The following is a 15,929-nucleotide window of genomic DNA, read 5'->3' on the forward strand; positions in this document are numbered from 1 at the left end:
GGAAGTGCAATTCACAATTATCAATAATTCAGCATAAACATGCATGAATTCTCATCCATGGATCAACATCCATATCAGCCATCCGGCTCACGGTTAAATCCATAACCAGCCAATTCATAAACAATTACGGCCCTTCGGCCAATGGCATAACAAGCACTTCCACCACCATCCTCCACATCTCACATAATCCTCAATGATCCTCATTGATTATTCGTTTTCCCCTTGCTTCACTCGCAAGTTACCTCATTCACTAGCCCTTTTCTAATAGCTAGGCATATCATAAAGATTTAAGATATAAGTGGTGAGATCGGAGGCTTAGAAGTATGAGATTTGGCTTTTAAAACTCAAATATCAACTTTGGCATGAAAACAATGCCACGCGTACGCGTACTCCACGCGCACGCGTGGTTGTCCTTAAAAACTCATCGACGCGCAAGCGTCGTGCACGCTAACGCGTGGATTAAAAATTTGCCAAATCGACGCGCACGCGTCATCCACGCGTACGCGTGGATACTCTCGTGCCCCAGGCACAAAGCTGGCACAGTTCTGGCACAACTCTCTGGAAAATGGCTGGGCATTGGGTGCAGCACTATCGGCGCGCCCGCGCACATCACGCGCACGCGTGGATGGCGTTTTCTGGAAGATCGGCGCGTACGCGCCAAGTGCGCCCACGCGCAAGGGGTTATTCTGCTAAAAATTTACTAAGTTAAAAACTGCAGAATTCACAGCTTCAACCCCCAATCTTCCGACGGACATAACTTCCTCATTTTAAATCGTTTTTCACCCGTTCTTCGAACGGCATGGACATCCCGAACCCAATTTCATTTCTAAACAGATTTGGCACAAAACAAAGATCCGTAGTCCAAGTTATGTCCCGTCAAAGTATGCCCAAAAACCATGTTTTCATATAAAATCACAAAGTGCCATTTTCAAAAACAAGCCATTTTCAACTCTTTTCAAAATCAATCAAAACATGCCAATTTCAACCCTTTTTGAAACAAATCAAAATATACCAAAATCAACATCAAGCCTCCTCAACTCATACATTAACACTTTACCCCGAATCACAAAACCATCATATAACCATCTTTACCCATTTCAAGCAAATGGCTAAATTCCAAGCATATCAACATGTCCTACATCCTTCCTCATCTCAATTTCCAACAATACTATTTCCAATCAACTATCATTATACATAATCAATATCATAATCACTATCACGTGGTTCCACCCACAAATCAACCTTAATCATTCCTCAAACATATATCACAATATATATACCTCTCATGCATTATCATACCATCAAGGCATCAATAATCATACTCACATATATGACCACATAATAAATCTCAACCAAAATCAAACATACCTCATCGATACAATTTCACCCAAAATTACCAATTTCCACACTTCAACTCCTCAAACCTCATTATCCAATAACCAACCCAATCATTCATACATTCATTATATGAAATTCATCCAATCACTTGTGTCATCATACAATGCACACATCAACTTACCTTCCTTACCTCTTTCCGGCCTCCGGCCCAAAATTTACGGCCTCCGGCCCAATTTCACAATTTAAATGCATAAACACAAATTAATACTCATTACCCAATACATCAAATTTTCAATACACCAAGCATACAAGGCCACACAATTCTCAACCCAAATCATCAATTCACATTACATACCAACTATGCATATTAGCATCAACCATTTACACAATCCAAACTTAATCCTAGGGGCATCTAGCCTAGGAATTCTCATCACACCACACGGTACTTAAATGGAACTTAAACCGTACCTCTTGTAGCCAAATCAATTGAGCCTCTTCTTTGGAAGTCTCCACCAACCTTAGCCCTAAGCCTCACCAAAGCTCCTCAAGCAACACCAATCTCCCAATTGTGCACCAAGATCATCAAATACACTAACATAACCAATATCACATACATACATCAACCTAGGGCTCATAAAAATGACAAATCACAAGGGTTTGAGCACTTCTTACCTCAGCCCATATGAAGTAGGGATAGAACTCACTTAGAATCCATGTTGGAGTATCCCTAAACACCCAAAATCACAAGATTTCAACACTAACTTCCCAAAAACGTGTAACAGTGGGGAATTTCGAAAACTGGGCAGAGATGAATGGAATACTCACCACAAAACTTAGATAGAATTGTAGAGGATGAGAAGAGCGACGCGTGGCCGCAAACGGCTCGTCAATCGGAGCTCCGTAGCTCAAGTTATGGTGATTTGAAGATCAAAGAGAGTTAGGTTTTCTCTTCTCTCCTCTCTTCACTATTTCAGCGCCCCAACCCTTCTCTTTAGGGTAAAATGAGCTGAAATGCTCATAACTAATGTTTATATATGTTGGGTCTTGGGCCCACTTAGGCCCAGTTCACTTATTTTTGTCCGTTGGCCCAATTTTGGACCAAAACCCTTAAGATTAGCGCTCTAAATCGCACTTCAAATATTTCTACCTCTCCTAATTATAATTCCTCATTTCTTAATCTTATTTACCCATAATCAATTTTCTCAGCTGTAGTACCAGACAAATCTCAGCCGGTACTTCCGGTCAAAATTCCACTGCGCGCTTTTACGCAGAAAACTATGTTTTCCGACTCGGAAAAATTCACTGAATCCAAATATCATATTTAAATCATCAAATTCCAATTGCAAAATCTTCCAACCATATTCGCTCCTACTTAACTTATTATTTAATCAATTTCGGTTAGGCCGGGTTTTACATACATCCCTTCTTCTCACATCCTTCTATTTATGGACTAACACTATTCCTTAACGCAAAATTCGAACTCCATCTTCTTTGATAAGTTCGAATTTTCTACTTCTGTCTTCTACTTTTCTTTTCCTCTGACACCTCAAGGAATCTCTATAACTGTGACATAGAGGATTCCATATTTTCTTGTTCTCTTCTCTTTCATATGAGCAGGAACAAAGACAAAGGCATTCTTGTTGAAGCTGACCCTGAACCTGAAAGGACCTTAAAGCGAAAGCTAAGAGAAGCTAAGGCACAACTCTCTGTTGAGGACCTGACCGAATTCTTCAAAGAAGAAGAACCCATGGCAACCGAAAACAACAACAATGCCAACAATGCAAGGAAGGTGCTGGGTGACTTTACTGCACCTACTCCCGACTTCTATGGGAGAAGCATCTCTATCCCTGCCATTGGAGCAAACAACTTTGAGCTTAAGCCTCAATTAGTTTCTCTAATGCAACAGAATTGCAAGTTCCATGGACTTCCAATGGAAGATCCTCATCAGTTTTTAGCTGAGTTCTTGCAAATCTGTGACACAGTCAAGACTAATGGGGTTGACCCTGAGGTCTACAGACTGATGCTATTCCCTTTTGCTGTAAGAGATAGAGCTAGAATATGGTTGGACTCACAACCTAAAGATAGCCTGGACTCTTGGGAAAAGCTAGTCAATGCCTTCTTGGCAAAGTTCTTTCCACCTCAAAAATGGAGTAAGCTTAGAGTGGAAGTCCAAACCTTTAGACAGAAGGATGGAGAATCCCTCTATGAAGCTTGGGAAAGATACAAACAATTAATCAGAAGATGTCCCTCAGACATGCTTTCTGAATGGAGCATCATAGGTATCTTCTATGATGGTCTCTCTGAACTATCCAAGATGTCTTTGGATAGCTCTGCTGGAGGATCTCTTCATCTGAAGAAGACGCCTGCAGAGGCTCAAGAGCTAATTGAAATGGTTGCAAATAACCAATTCATGTACACTTCTGAAAGGAATCCTGTGAACAATGGGACTAATCAGAAGAAAGGAGTTCTTGAGATTGATACTCTGAATGCCATATTGGCTCAGAACAAGATATTGACTCAACAAGTCAATTTGATTTCTCAAAGTCTGTCTGGAATGCAAAATGCACCTGGCAGTACTAAGGAAGCTTCATCTGAGGAAGAAGCTTATGATCCTGAAAACCCTTCAATGGAAGAGGTGAATTACCTAGGAGAACCCTATGGAAACACCTACAATTCTTCATGGAGAAATCACCCAAATTTCTCATGGAAGAATCAAGAGAGACCTCAACAAGGTTTCAATAATAATGGTGGAAGAAACAGGCTTGGCAATAACAAGCCTTTTCCATCATCTTCTCAGCAACAGACAGAGAGTTCTAAGCAGAATACCTCTGACTTAGCAACCATGGTCTCTGATCTAATCAAAACCACTCAAAGTTTCATGAATGAAACAAGGTCCTCCATCAAAAATTTGGAAGGACAAGTGGGTCAGCTGAGCAAGAAAGTTACTGAACTCCCTCCTAGTACTCTCCCAAGTAATACAGAAGAAAATCCAAAAGGAGAGTGCAAAGCCATAACCATGGCCGAATATGGAGAGGAAAGAGAGGAGGTGGACGCCACTGAGGAAGACCTCAATGGGCGTGCACCAACCTCCTCTGAGTTCCCCAATGAGGAACCATGGGAATCTGAGGCTCAAAATGAGACCATAGAGATTCCATTGGACTTACTTCTGCCTTTCATGAGCTCTGATGAGTATTCTTCCTCTGAAGAGGATGAGTATGTCACTGAAGAACAAGTTGCTAAATATCTTGGAGCAATCATGAAGCTAAATGACAAGTTATTTGGAAATGAGACTTGGGAAGATGAACCTCCCTTGCTCACCAAAGAACTGGATGACTTGTCTAGGCAGAAATTACCTCAAAAGAGACAAGATCCTGGGAAGTTTTCCATACCTTGTACCATAGGCACCATGACCTTCAAGAAGGCCCTGTGTGACTTAGGGTCAAGTGTGAACCTCATGCCTCTCTCTGTAATGGAGAAGCTAGGGATCTTTGAGGTACAAGCTGCAAGAATCTCATTGGAGATGGCAGACAACTCAAGAAAACAAGCTCATGGACTTGTAGAGAATGTTTTGGTAAAAGTTAAAGACCATTACATCCCTACTGATTTCATAGTCCTAGAGACTGGGAAGTGCATGGATGAATCCATCATCCTTGGCAGACCCTTCCTAGCCACAGCAAAGGCTGTGATTGATGTTGATAGAGGTGAACTAATCATTCAAGTGAATAAAGAATCCTTTGTGTTTAAGGCTCAAGGATATCCCTCTGTCACCATGGAGAGGAAGCTTGAAGAGCTTCCCTCAAATCAGAGACAAATAGAGCCCCCAAAGTCAAACTCTAAGTTTGGTGTTGGGAGGCCACAACCAAACTCTAAGTTTGGTGTTGAACCCCCACATTCAAACTCTAAGTTTGGTGTTGGGAGGTTCCCACATTGCTCTGATCATTTGTAAGGCTCAATGAGAGCCATCTGTCAAGCTACTGACATTAAAGAAGCGCTTGTTGGGAGGCAACCCAATGATTATATTTTATATATTTTCTTTTGTTATTTTATGTTTTTTGTAGGTTGATGATCATAAGAAGTTACAAAATCAATGAAAAAAGCAAAAACAAAATGAAAAACAGGAAGAAAAACAGCACACCCTGGAGGAAGATGTTGCTGGCGTTCAAACGCCAGTAAGCCTAGCAGTTGGGCGTTTAACGCCCAGTCTGGCACCATTCTGGGCGTTTAACGCCAGAAAGGGGCACCAGACTGGCGTTAAACGCCAGAAAAGGGCAAGAACCTGGCGTTAAACGCCAGGAATGGGCACCAGCCCGGCGTTTAACGCCAGAAATAGCTCAAAACGTGATTTTGAGCAACATTTGGTGCAGGGATGACTTTTCCTTGACACCACAGGATCTGTGGACCCCACAGGACCCCCACCTACCCCACCACCACCCTCTCTCTTCTTCCCCCATTCACCAATCACCTCAATACCTCTTCCCAAAAAAAAAACCTTCACCTATCAAATCCCATCTTTCTCTTCACCACTCACATCTATCATTCATAAATCCCCACCAACCTCACCCTTCAAATTCAAACCACTTTCTCTCCCAAACCCACCCATACATGGCCGAACTCCATCTCCCCTCTCTCCTATAAATACCCTTCTTCACTTCTTCATTTTCACACAACCTAAACACCACTTCTCCCCCTTCTTTGGCCGAATACACTAAGCCATTCCCTTCTCCCTCATTTCTTCTTCTTCTACTCTCCTCTTTCTTCTTTTGCTCGAGGACGAGCAAACCTTTTAAGTTTGGTGTGGTAAAAGCGTTGCTTTTTCGTTTTCCATAACCATTTATGGCATCCAAGGCCGGAGAAACCTCTAGAAAGAGGAAAGGGAAGGCAAAAGCTTCCACCTCCGAGTCATGGGAGATGGATAGATTCATCTCAAGGGTGCATCAAGACCACTTCTATGGAGTTGTGGCCTTGAAGAAGGTGATCCCCGAGGTCCCCTTTTCACTCAAAAAGGGTGAATATCCGGAGATCCACCATGAGATCCGAAGAAGAGGTTGGGAAGTACTTACCAACCCCATTCAACAAGTCGGAATCTTGATGGTTCAAGAGTTCTATGCCAATGCATGGATCACAAAGAACCATGATCAAAGTATGAACCCGGATCCAAAGAATTATCTTACTATGGTTCGGGGGAAATACTTGGATTTTAGTCCGGAAAGTGTAAGGTTGGCGTTCAACTTGCCTATGATGCAAGGAGATGAGCATCCTTACACTAGAAGGGTCAACTTTGATCAAAGGTTGGACCAAGTCCTCACAGTCATATGTGAAGAGGGCGCACAATGGAAGAGAGATTCAAGAGGCAAGCCGGTTCAATTGAGAAGGCATGACCTCAAGCCCATGGCTAGAGGATGGTTAGAGTTCATTCAACGCTCAATCATTCCCACTAGCAACCGGTCCGAAGTTACTCTAGACCGAGCCATCATGATTCATAGCATCATGATTGGAGAAGAAGTGGAAGTTCATGAGGTTATAGCCCAAGAACTCTATAAAGTGGCGGACAAGTCTTCCACCTTGGCAAGGCTAGCCTTTCCTCATCTCATTTGTCACCTCTGTTATTCAGTTGGAGTTGACATAGAAGGAGATACCCCCATTGATGAGGACAAGCCCATCACCAAGAAAAGGATGGAGTACACAAGAGACCCCTCTCATCAAGAGATCCCTGAGATGCCTCAAGGGATGCACTTTCCTCCACAAGACTATTGGGAGCAAGTAAACACCTCCCTAGGAGAACTAAGTTCCAACATGGGACAACTAAGGGTGGAGCACCAAGAACACTCCATTCTCCTCCATGAAATTAGAGAAGATCAAAGAATCATGAGAGAGGAGCAACAAAGACAAGGAAGAGATATTGAGGAGCTCAAGCACTCCATAGGATCTTCAAGAAGAAGAAAGAGCCGCCATCACTAAGGTGGACCCGTTCTTTAATCTCCTTGTTCTTTATTTTCTTCTGTTTTTCGAATTTTAGTGCTTATGTTTGTCTATGTTTGTGTCTTATGATCATTAGTGTCTTAGTGTCTATGCCTTAAAGTTATGAATGTCCTATGAATCCATCACCTTTCTTGAATAAAAACGTGCTTAATTGAAAAGGAAAGAATTGCATGAATTCTGAATTTTATAATGGTTTAATTATTTTGATGTGGTGGCATTACTTCTGTTCTCTGAATGTATGCTTAAACAGTGCATATGTCTTTTGAATTTGTGGTTCATGAATGTTGGCTCTTGAAAGAATGATGAAAAAGGAGACATGTTACTGAGGATCTGAAAAATCATAAAAATGATTCTTGAAGCAAGAAAAAGCAGTGAATACAAAAAAAAAAAAAGAAGGAGAAAAACGAAAAAAAAAATAGAAAGAAAGAAAAGAAAGAAAAAAAAAAGAAAGAATAAAGTTGTGATCCAAGGCAATAAGAGTGTGCTTAAGAACCCTGGACACCTCTAATTGGGGACTTTAGCAAAGCTGAGTCACAATCTGAAAAGGTTCACCCAATTATGTGTCTGTGGCATGTATGTATCCGGTGGTAATACTGGAAGACAGAGTGCTTTGGGCCACGGCCAAGACTCATAAAGTAGCTGTGTTCAAGAATCATCATACTTAACTAGGAGAATCAATAACACTATCTGGATTCTGAGTTCCTAAAGAAGCCAACCATTCTGAATTCCAAAGAATAAAGTGAGATGCCAAAACTATTCAGAGGCAAAAAGCTAAAAGCCCCGCTCATCTAATTAATACTGATCTTCATAGATGTTTTTGGAGTTCATTGTATATTCTCTTCTTTTCATCTTATTTTGATTTTCAGTTGCTTGGGGACAAGCAACAATTTAAGTTTGGTGTTGTGATGAGCGGATAATTTGTACGCTTTTTGGCATTGTTTTTAGTATGTTTTTAGTATCTTTTAGTTAGTTTTTAGTATATTTTTATTAGTTTTTAGTTAAAATTCACTTTTCTGGACTTTACTATGAGTTTGTGTGTTTTTCTGTGATTTCAGGTATTTTCTGGCTGAAATTGAGGGATCTGAGCAAAAATCTGATCCAGAGACTAAAAAGGACTGCAGATGCTGTTGGATTCTGACCTCCCTGCACTCGAAGTGGATTTTCTGGAGCTACAGAAGCCCAATTGGCGCGCTCTCAACGGCGTTGGAAAGTAGACATCCTGGGCTTTCCAGCAATATATGATAGTCCATACTTTGCCCAAGATTTGATGGCCCAAACCGGCGTTTAAAGTCACCTCAAGAAATTCCAGCGTTAAACGCCGGAACTGGCACCTAATTGGGAGTTAAACGCCCAAACTGGCATAAAAGCTGGCGTTTAACTCCAAGAAGAGTCTCTACACGAAAATGCTTCATTGCTCAGCCCAAACACACACCAAGTGGGCCCGGAAGTGGATTTTTATGTCATTTACTCATCTTTGTAAACCTTAGGCTACTAGTTTCCTATAAGTAGGACCTTTTACTATTGTATTTGAATCTTTTGATCATGTTTTGAGGATTGAACCCTCTTTGGGAGGCTGGCCATTCAGCCATGCCTAGACTTTGTTCTTATGTATTTTCAATGGTGGAGTTTCTACACACCATAGATTAAGGTGTGGAGCTCTGCTGTACCTCGAGTATTAATGCAATTACTATTGTTCTTCTATTCAATCCCACTTGTTCTTTGTCCAAGATATCACTTGTTCTTCAACTTGATGAATGTGATGATCCGTGACACTCATCATCATTCTCACTCATGAACAAGGTGACTGACAACCACTCTTGTTCTACAAGCAATCAAAGCTCTAGTGAATATCTCTTGGATTCCTGATAACACGATGCATGGTTGATCGCCTGACAACCGAGTGCTCGCCTGACAAACGAGCCAGCCATTCCGTGAGATCAGAGTCTTCGTGGTATAGGCGAGAACTGATGGCGGCATTCAAGAGAATCCGGAAGGTCTAACCTTGTCTGTGGTATTCTGAGTAGGATTCAATGATTGAATGACTGTGACGTGCTTCAAACTCCTGAGGGCGGGGCGTTAGTGACAGACGCAAAAGAATCACTGGATTCTATTCCGGCCTGATTGAGAACCGACAGATGGATAGCCGTGCCGTGACAGGGTGCGTTGAACATTTCCAATGAGAGGATGGGAGGTAGCCACTGACAACGGTGAAACCCTTGCATAAGCTTGCCATGGAAAGGAGTAAGAAGGATTGGATGAAGACAGTAGGAAAGCAGAGAGACGGAAGGGAAGGCATCTTCATGCGCTTATCTGAAGTTCCTACCAATGAATTACATAAGTATCTCTATCTTTATCTTTTATGTTATTTTCTTTCATCACCATCATACATTTGAGTCTGCCTGACTGAGATTTACAAGGTGACCATAGCTTGCTTCATAGCAACAATCTTCGTGGGATCGACCCTTACTCACGTAAGGTATTACTTGGACGACCCAGTGCACTTGCTGGTTAGTTGTGCGAAGTTGTGTAATGCCATGGGATTGAACACCAAGTCTTTGGAGTTCATGACCGGGGATTATTTGAATATGGACAAAGTAGTGATCATAATTTCGTGCACCATGCGGCTGTCACTCGCACAGCTAATCAGTCTGGAGGCATCACCCATGGTTAATGGCTACATCCCATCCTCGCAGTGAAAACTAATGCTCACGCACTCTGTCACAGTACGGCTAATCACTGGTTGGTTCCCGCGCCTACTGGAATAGAATCCCTTGATTCTTTTGCGTCTGTCACTAACGCCCAGCACTTGCAAGTTTGAAGCACGTCACAGTCATTCATTACCGGAATCCTACTCGGAATACCACAGACAAGGTGAGACTTTCCGGATCCCCAGAATCCTACTCGGAATACCACAGACAAGGTGAGACTTTCCGGATCCTCATAAATGCCGCCATCTATCTAGCTTATACCACGAAGATTCTGTTGGGGAATCTAAGAGATACACATTCAAGCCTTGTTGCATGTAGAACGGAAGTGGTTGTCAATCACGCGCGTTCATAAGTGAGAATAATAATGAGGGTTATCTAACTCATCACATTCATCATGTTCTTGGGTACGAATGAATATCTTGGAATAAAACTAAGATAGCATTTGAATAAAAGAAGATAGAATTTCATTAATACTTGAGGTACAGCAGAGCTCCACACCCTTAATCTATGGTGTGCAGAAACTCCACCGTTGAAAATACATAAGCAAAGGGTTCAGGCATGGCCGAATGGCCAGCCCCCTAAAACGTGATCAATGATCTCCTAGGATGGAAAATAAAACAAAACTGAGACCAAAGATGTCTAATACAATAGATAAATGTCCTATATATACTAGACTAGCTCCTAGGGTTTACATGAGTAAGTAATTGATGCATAAATTCACTTCCGGGGCCCACTTGGTGTATGTTTGGGCTGAGCTTGATCAATTCACGAGCTGAGGCTTCTCTTGGAGTTGAACTCTGAGTTATGACGTGTTTTGGGCGTTCAACTCCGGATCATGACGTTTTTCTGGCGTTTAACTCCAGACAGCAGCATGAACTTGGCGTTTAACGCCAAGTTACGTCGTCAATCTTCGAATAAAGCATCGACTATTATATATTGCTGGAAAGCCCTGGATGTCTTCTTTCCAACGCCGTTGAGAGAGCGCCATTTGAAGTTTTGTAGCTCCAGAAAATCCATTTCGAGTGCAGGGAGGTCAGACTCCAACAGCATCAGCAGTCCTTTTGTCAGCCTTTTTAGAGTTTTGCTCAAATCCCTCAATTTCAGTCAGAATTTACCTGAAATCACAGAAAAACACACAAACTCATAGTAAAGTCCAGAAATGTGAATTTAACATAAAAACTAAGGAAAACATCCCTAAAAGTAGCTTGAACTTACTAAAAACTACCTAAAAACAATGCCAAAAAGCGTATAAATTATCCGCTCATCACAACACCAAACTTAAATTGTTGCTTGTCCCCAAGCAACTGAAAATCAAATAAGATAAAAAGAAGAGAATATACTATAAATTCAGAAATATCAATGAATATTAATTATAATTAAATGAGCGGGACTTGTAGCTTTTTGCTTCTGAATAGTTTTGGCATCTCACTTTTTCCTTTGTAGTTTAGAGGGATTGGCGTCTCTGGGGAACTTAGAATTTGGGATAGTGTTATTGACTTTCTTAGTTAAGCATGTTGATTCTTGAACACAGCTACTTTTGAGTCTTGGCTGTGGCCCTAAGCACTTTGTTTTCCAGTATTACCACCGGATACATCAATGCCACAGACACATAACTGGGTGAACCTTTTCAGATTGTGACTTAGCTTTGCTAAAGTCCCCAGTTAGTGGTGTCCAGAGCTCTTAAGCACACTCTTTTGCCTTGGATCACGACTTTAACCACTTAGTCTCAAGCTTTTTACTTGGACCTTCATGACACAAGCACTTGGTTAGGGACAGCTTGATTTAGCCGCTTAGGCCTGGATTTAATTTCCTTAGGCCCTCCTATCCATTGATGCTCAAAGCCTTGGATCCTTTTTACCCTTGCCTTTTGGTTTTAAGGGCTATTGGCTTTTTCTACTGCTCCTTCTTTTTCTATATACTCTTTTTAGCTCCATTTTTTTTTTCGAATGCTTCTTCTTTTTCACTGCTTTTTCTTGCTTCAAGAATCAATTTCATGATTTTTTTCAGATCATCAATAACATTTCTCTTTGTTCATCATTCTTTCAAGAACCAACAATTTTAACACTCCTAAACAACAATATCAAAAGACATATGCACTGTTCAATCATTCATTCAGAAAACAAAAAGTATTGTCACCACATCAATATAATTAAACTAAATTTCAATAGCTATTTTCGAAATTTATGTACTTCTTGTTCTTTTGAATTAAAACATTTTTCATTTAAGAGAAGTGAAGGATTAATGGATTCTATTCATAGCTTTAAGGCATGGTTACATATTAATGATCATGAAATAAAGACACAAAACATAGATAAACACAATATTAAAAACCGAAAAACAGAAAGAAATAAGAACAAGGAATGAATCCACCTGAATAAGGGTGGCGCCTTCTTGAAGAACTAATGGTGCTCTTCGAGCTCCTCTATGTCTCTTCCTTGCCTTTGTTGCTTGATTCCTAGTAATTTTGGTGTTCTTCCCCTTAGTTGCTTCCAATATTTGTGTGGAGGATAACTTATCCCCTGAGGTATCTCAGGGATCTCTTGATTTGTAGCCACATGTTCTACCACTGAGCTATGACGGCTTATATTTTATCTCCCAAGACTTAGAGGTAGAAGCTTTTGTCTTCCCTTTGAGGTTTCTCTGGCCTTAGGTGCCATTAATGGTAATGGAAAAGCAAAAAAGCTATGCTTTTACCACACCAAACTTAAAGTATTGCTCGCCCTCGAGCAAGAGAAGAAGAAAGAAGAAGAAGAAAATGGAGGAGAGTGAGGGGAGATGGATTCGGCTATATGGGTGGGATTGGGTGGGAAAGAATTTTGAATTTTGAAGGTGAGTGGGGTTTATGGGAAAGAGTGAGTGGTGAATGAAAAATAGAAGGGATAACCATGAATGGAGAGAGAGAGGGCGAGGTAGGTGGGGATCCTGTGAGGTCCACAGATCCTGAGGTGTCAAGGAATTCCATCCATGCACTAAATAGGCATGTAAATTGCCTTCATGCATCATTCTGGCGTTCAAACGCCCATTGGTGCATGTTCTGGGCGTTCAACGCCCATGTAATGCATGTTTCTGGCGTTGAACGCCAGTTTCATGCTTGTTCCTGGCGTTCAGCGCCAGTTTGTCCTCTATGTGCACCATCCTGGCGTTTAACGCCAGGTTGTTGCTTGTTTTGGGCGTTCAGCGCCAGAATGGTGCTCTGTTCTGGCGTTGAACGCCAGACATATGCATCTTACTGGCGTTGAACGCCAGTCTGCGCTGCCTCCAGGGTGAAAAAAATTTTTTCTTCTGTTTTTGACTCTGTTTTTAATTTTTTTGATTTTTTTCGTGACTCCTCATGATCATGTACCTAATAAAACACAAAAATAACAAAGAAACAAAATAAAATAAAATCAGATAAATAAAATTGGGTTGCCTCCCAACAAGCGCTTCTTTAATGTCAATAGCTTGACAGTGGCTCCCATGGAGCCACATGGTGATCAGGTCAATTTAGTGTGTAGTCCCAACACCAAACTTAGAGTTTGGATATGGGGTTTGAACACCAAACTTAGAGTTTGGTTGTGGCCTCACAACACCAAACTTAGAGTTTGACTGTGTGGGCTTTTCTTGACTCTGAACTGAGAGAAGCTCTTCATGCTTACTCTCTTTTGTCACAGAGGGATGGCCATGTGCCTGAAACACAAGGTAGTCCCCATTCAATTGAAGGACTAACTCACCTCTGTTGACATCTATCACAGCTCCTGCTGTGGCTAGGAAAGGTCTTCCTAGGATGATGCATTCATCATCTTCCTTCCTAGTGTCTAGGATTATGAAATCAGTAGGGATGTAAAGGCCTTCAACCTTTACTAGCACGTCTTCTACTGTCCCATAAGCTTGTCTTATTGACTTATCTGCCAATTGTAATGAGAACAAGGCAGGTTGTACCTCAATGATCCCTAGCTTCTCCATGACAGAGAGTGGCATTAGATTTATCCCTGACCCAAGATCACATAGAGCTTTTTCAAAGCTCATGGTGCCAATGGTGCAAGGTATTAAGAACTTGCCAGGATCTTGTTTCTTTTGAGGTAGAGTTCTCTGAATCCAAGTATCTAGTTCACTAATGAGCAAGGGAGGTTCACTTTCCCAAGTCTCATTACCAAACAGCTTGGCATTCAGCTTCATGATAGCTCCTAAGTATTGAGCAACTTGCTCTCCAGTCACATCTTCATTCTCTTCAGAGGATGAATATTCTTCAGAGCTCATGAATGGCAGAAGGAGATTTAAAGGAATCTCTATGGTCTCTAGGTGAGCCTCAGATTCCTCAGGATCCTTAATAGGAAACTCTTTCTTGCTTGAGGAATGTCCCAGGAGGTCTTCCTTACTAGGATTTTCGTCCTCCTCCTCCCTTGTGCATTCGGCCATATTGACTATGTCAATGGCCTTGCATTCTCCTTTTGGATTTTCTTCTGTATTACTTGGGAGACTATTGGGAGGAGTTTCAATTACTTTCTTACTCAGCTGGCCCACTTGTGCTTCCAAATTTCTAATGGAGGATCTGGTTTCATTCATGAAACTGAAGGTGGCCTTTGACAGATCAGAGACTATATTGGCTAAATTAAAATTGTTTTGTTCAGAGTTCTCTGTCTGTTGCTGAGAAGATGATGGATATGGCTTGCTATTTCCTAGCCTATTATGTCCACCATTGTTAAAGCCTTGTTGAGGCTTTTGTTGATCCTTCCAGGAGAAATTTGGATGATTTCTCCATGATGAGTTATAGGTGTTTCCATAAGGTTCACCCATGTAATTAACCTCTGCCATGGCAGGGTTCTCAAGATCATAAGCTTCTTCAGAAGCTGCCTCTCTAGTACTGTTGGATGCATTTTGCAGTCCATTCAGATTTTGAGAGATCATGTTGACCTGTTGAGTCAACACTTTGTTCTGAGCCAATATGGCATTCAGAGTATCAATTTCAAGAACTCCTTTCTTTTGAGGTACCCCATTGTTCACGAAATTCCTCTCAGAAGTGTACATGAACTGGTTATTTGCAACCATATCAATTAGTTCTTGAGCCTCTTCAGGCGTTTTCTTCAGGTGAATAGATCCACCTGCAGAATGATCCAATGACATTTTCGAAAATTCAGAGAGACCATAATAGAATATATCTAATATGGTCCATTCTGAAAACATGTCAGATGGACATCTCTTGGTCAGCTGCTTGTATCTTTCCCAAGCTTCATAGAGGGATTCACCATCTTTTTGTTTGAAGGTTTGAACATCCACTCTCAGCTTGCTCAGCTTTTGAGGAGGAAAGAATTTATCCAAGAAGGCAGTGACCAGCTTATCCCATGAGTCCAGGCTATCCTTGGGTTGTGAATCCAACCATATTCTAGCTCTGTCTCTTACAGCAAAAGGGAAAAGCATGAGTCTGTAGACTTCAGGATCAACTCCATTCGTCTTTACAGTCTCACAGATCTGCAAGAATTCAGTTAAAAACTGATAAGGATCTTCAGATGGAAGTCCATAAAACTTGCAGTTTTGTTGCATTAAAGCAACTAGTTGAGGCTTAAGCTCAAAGTTATTGGCTCCAATGGCAGGAATGGAGATGCTTCTTCCATCAAACTTGGACGTTGGCTTTGTGAAGTCACCAAGCATTCTCCTTGCATTATTATCATTATTTGCGGCTGCCATGTCTTTCTCCTGTTCGAAAATTTCTGAAAGGTTGTTTCTGGATTGTTGTAATTTAGCTTCTCTTAATTTTCTCTTCAGAGTCCTTTCAGGTTCTGGATCTATTTCAACAAGAGTGCCTTTTTCCCTGTTCCTGCTCATATGAAGGAGAAGAGAACAAGAAAAGAAAGAGGAATCCTCTATGTCACAGTATAGAGATTCCTTTATGTTAGTAGAAGAAGGAAGGGGTATAAGAAAGAGGAAGGA

General features: G+C 41.3%; 1 non-coding gene across 1 annotated transcript; it reads right to left on the reverse strand.

Annotated features, from left to right (window-relative positions):
- Positions 1-3,490: 3,490 nt before the first annotated feature.
- On the reverse strand, positions 3,491-3,598 carry LOC130963965 (small nucleolar RNA R71). The gene has a single exon (XR_009080079.1). It is a non-coding gene; the product is annotated as a small nucleolar RNA R71 (small nucleolar RNA).
- Between the last annotated feature and the right edge of the window lie 12,331 nt (positions 3,599-15,929).

This window comes from Arachis stenosperma, chromosome 2 (assembly GCF_014773155.1).
Source record: "Arachis stenosperma cultivar V10309 chromosome 2, arast.V10309.gnm1.PFL2, whole genome shotgun sequence".
Taxonomy (NCBI): Eukaryota; Viridiplantae; Streptophyta; class Magnoliopsida; order Fabales; family Fabaceae; genus Arachis; species Arachis stenosperma.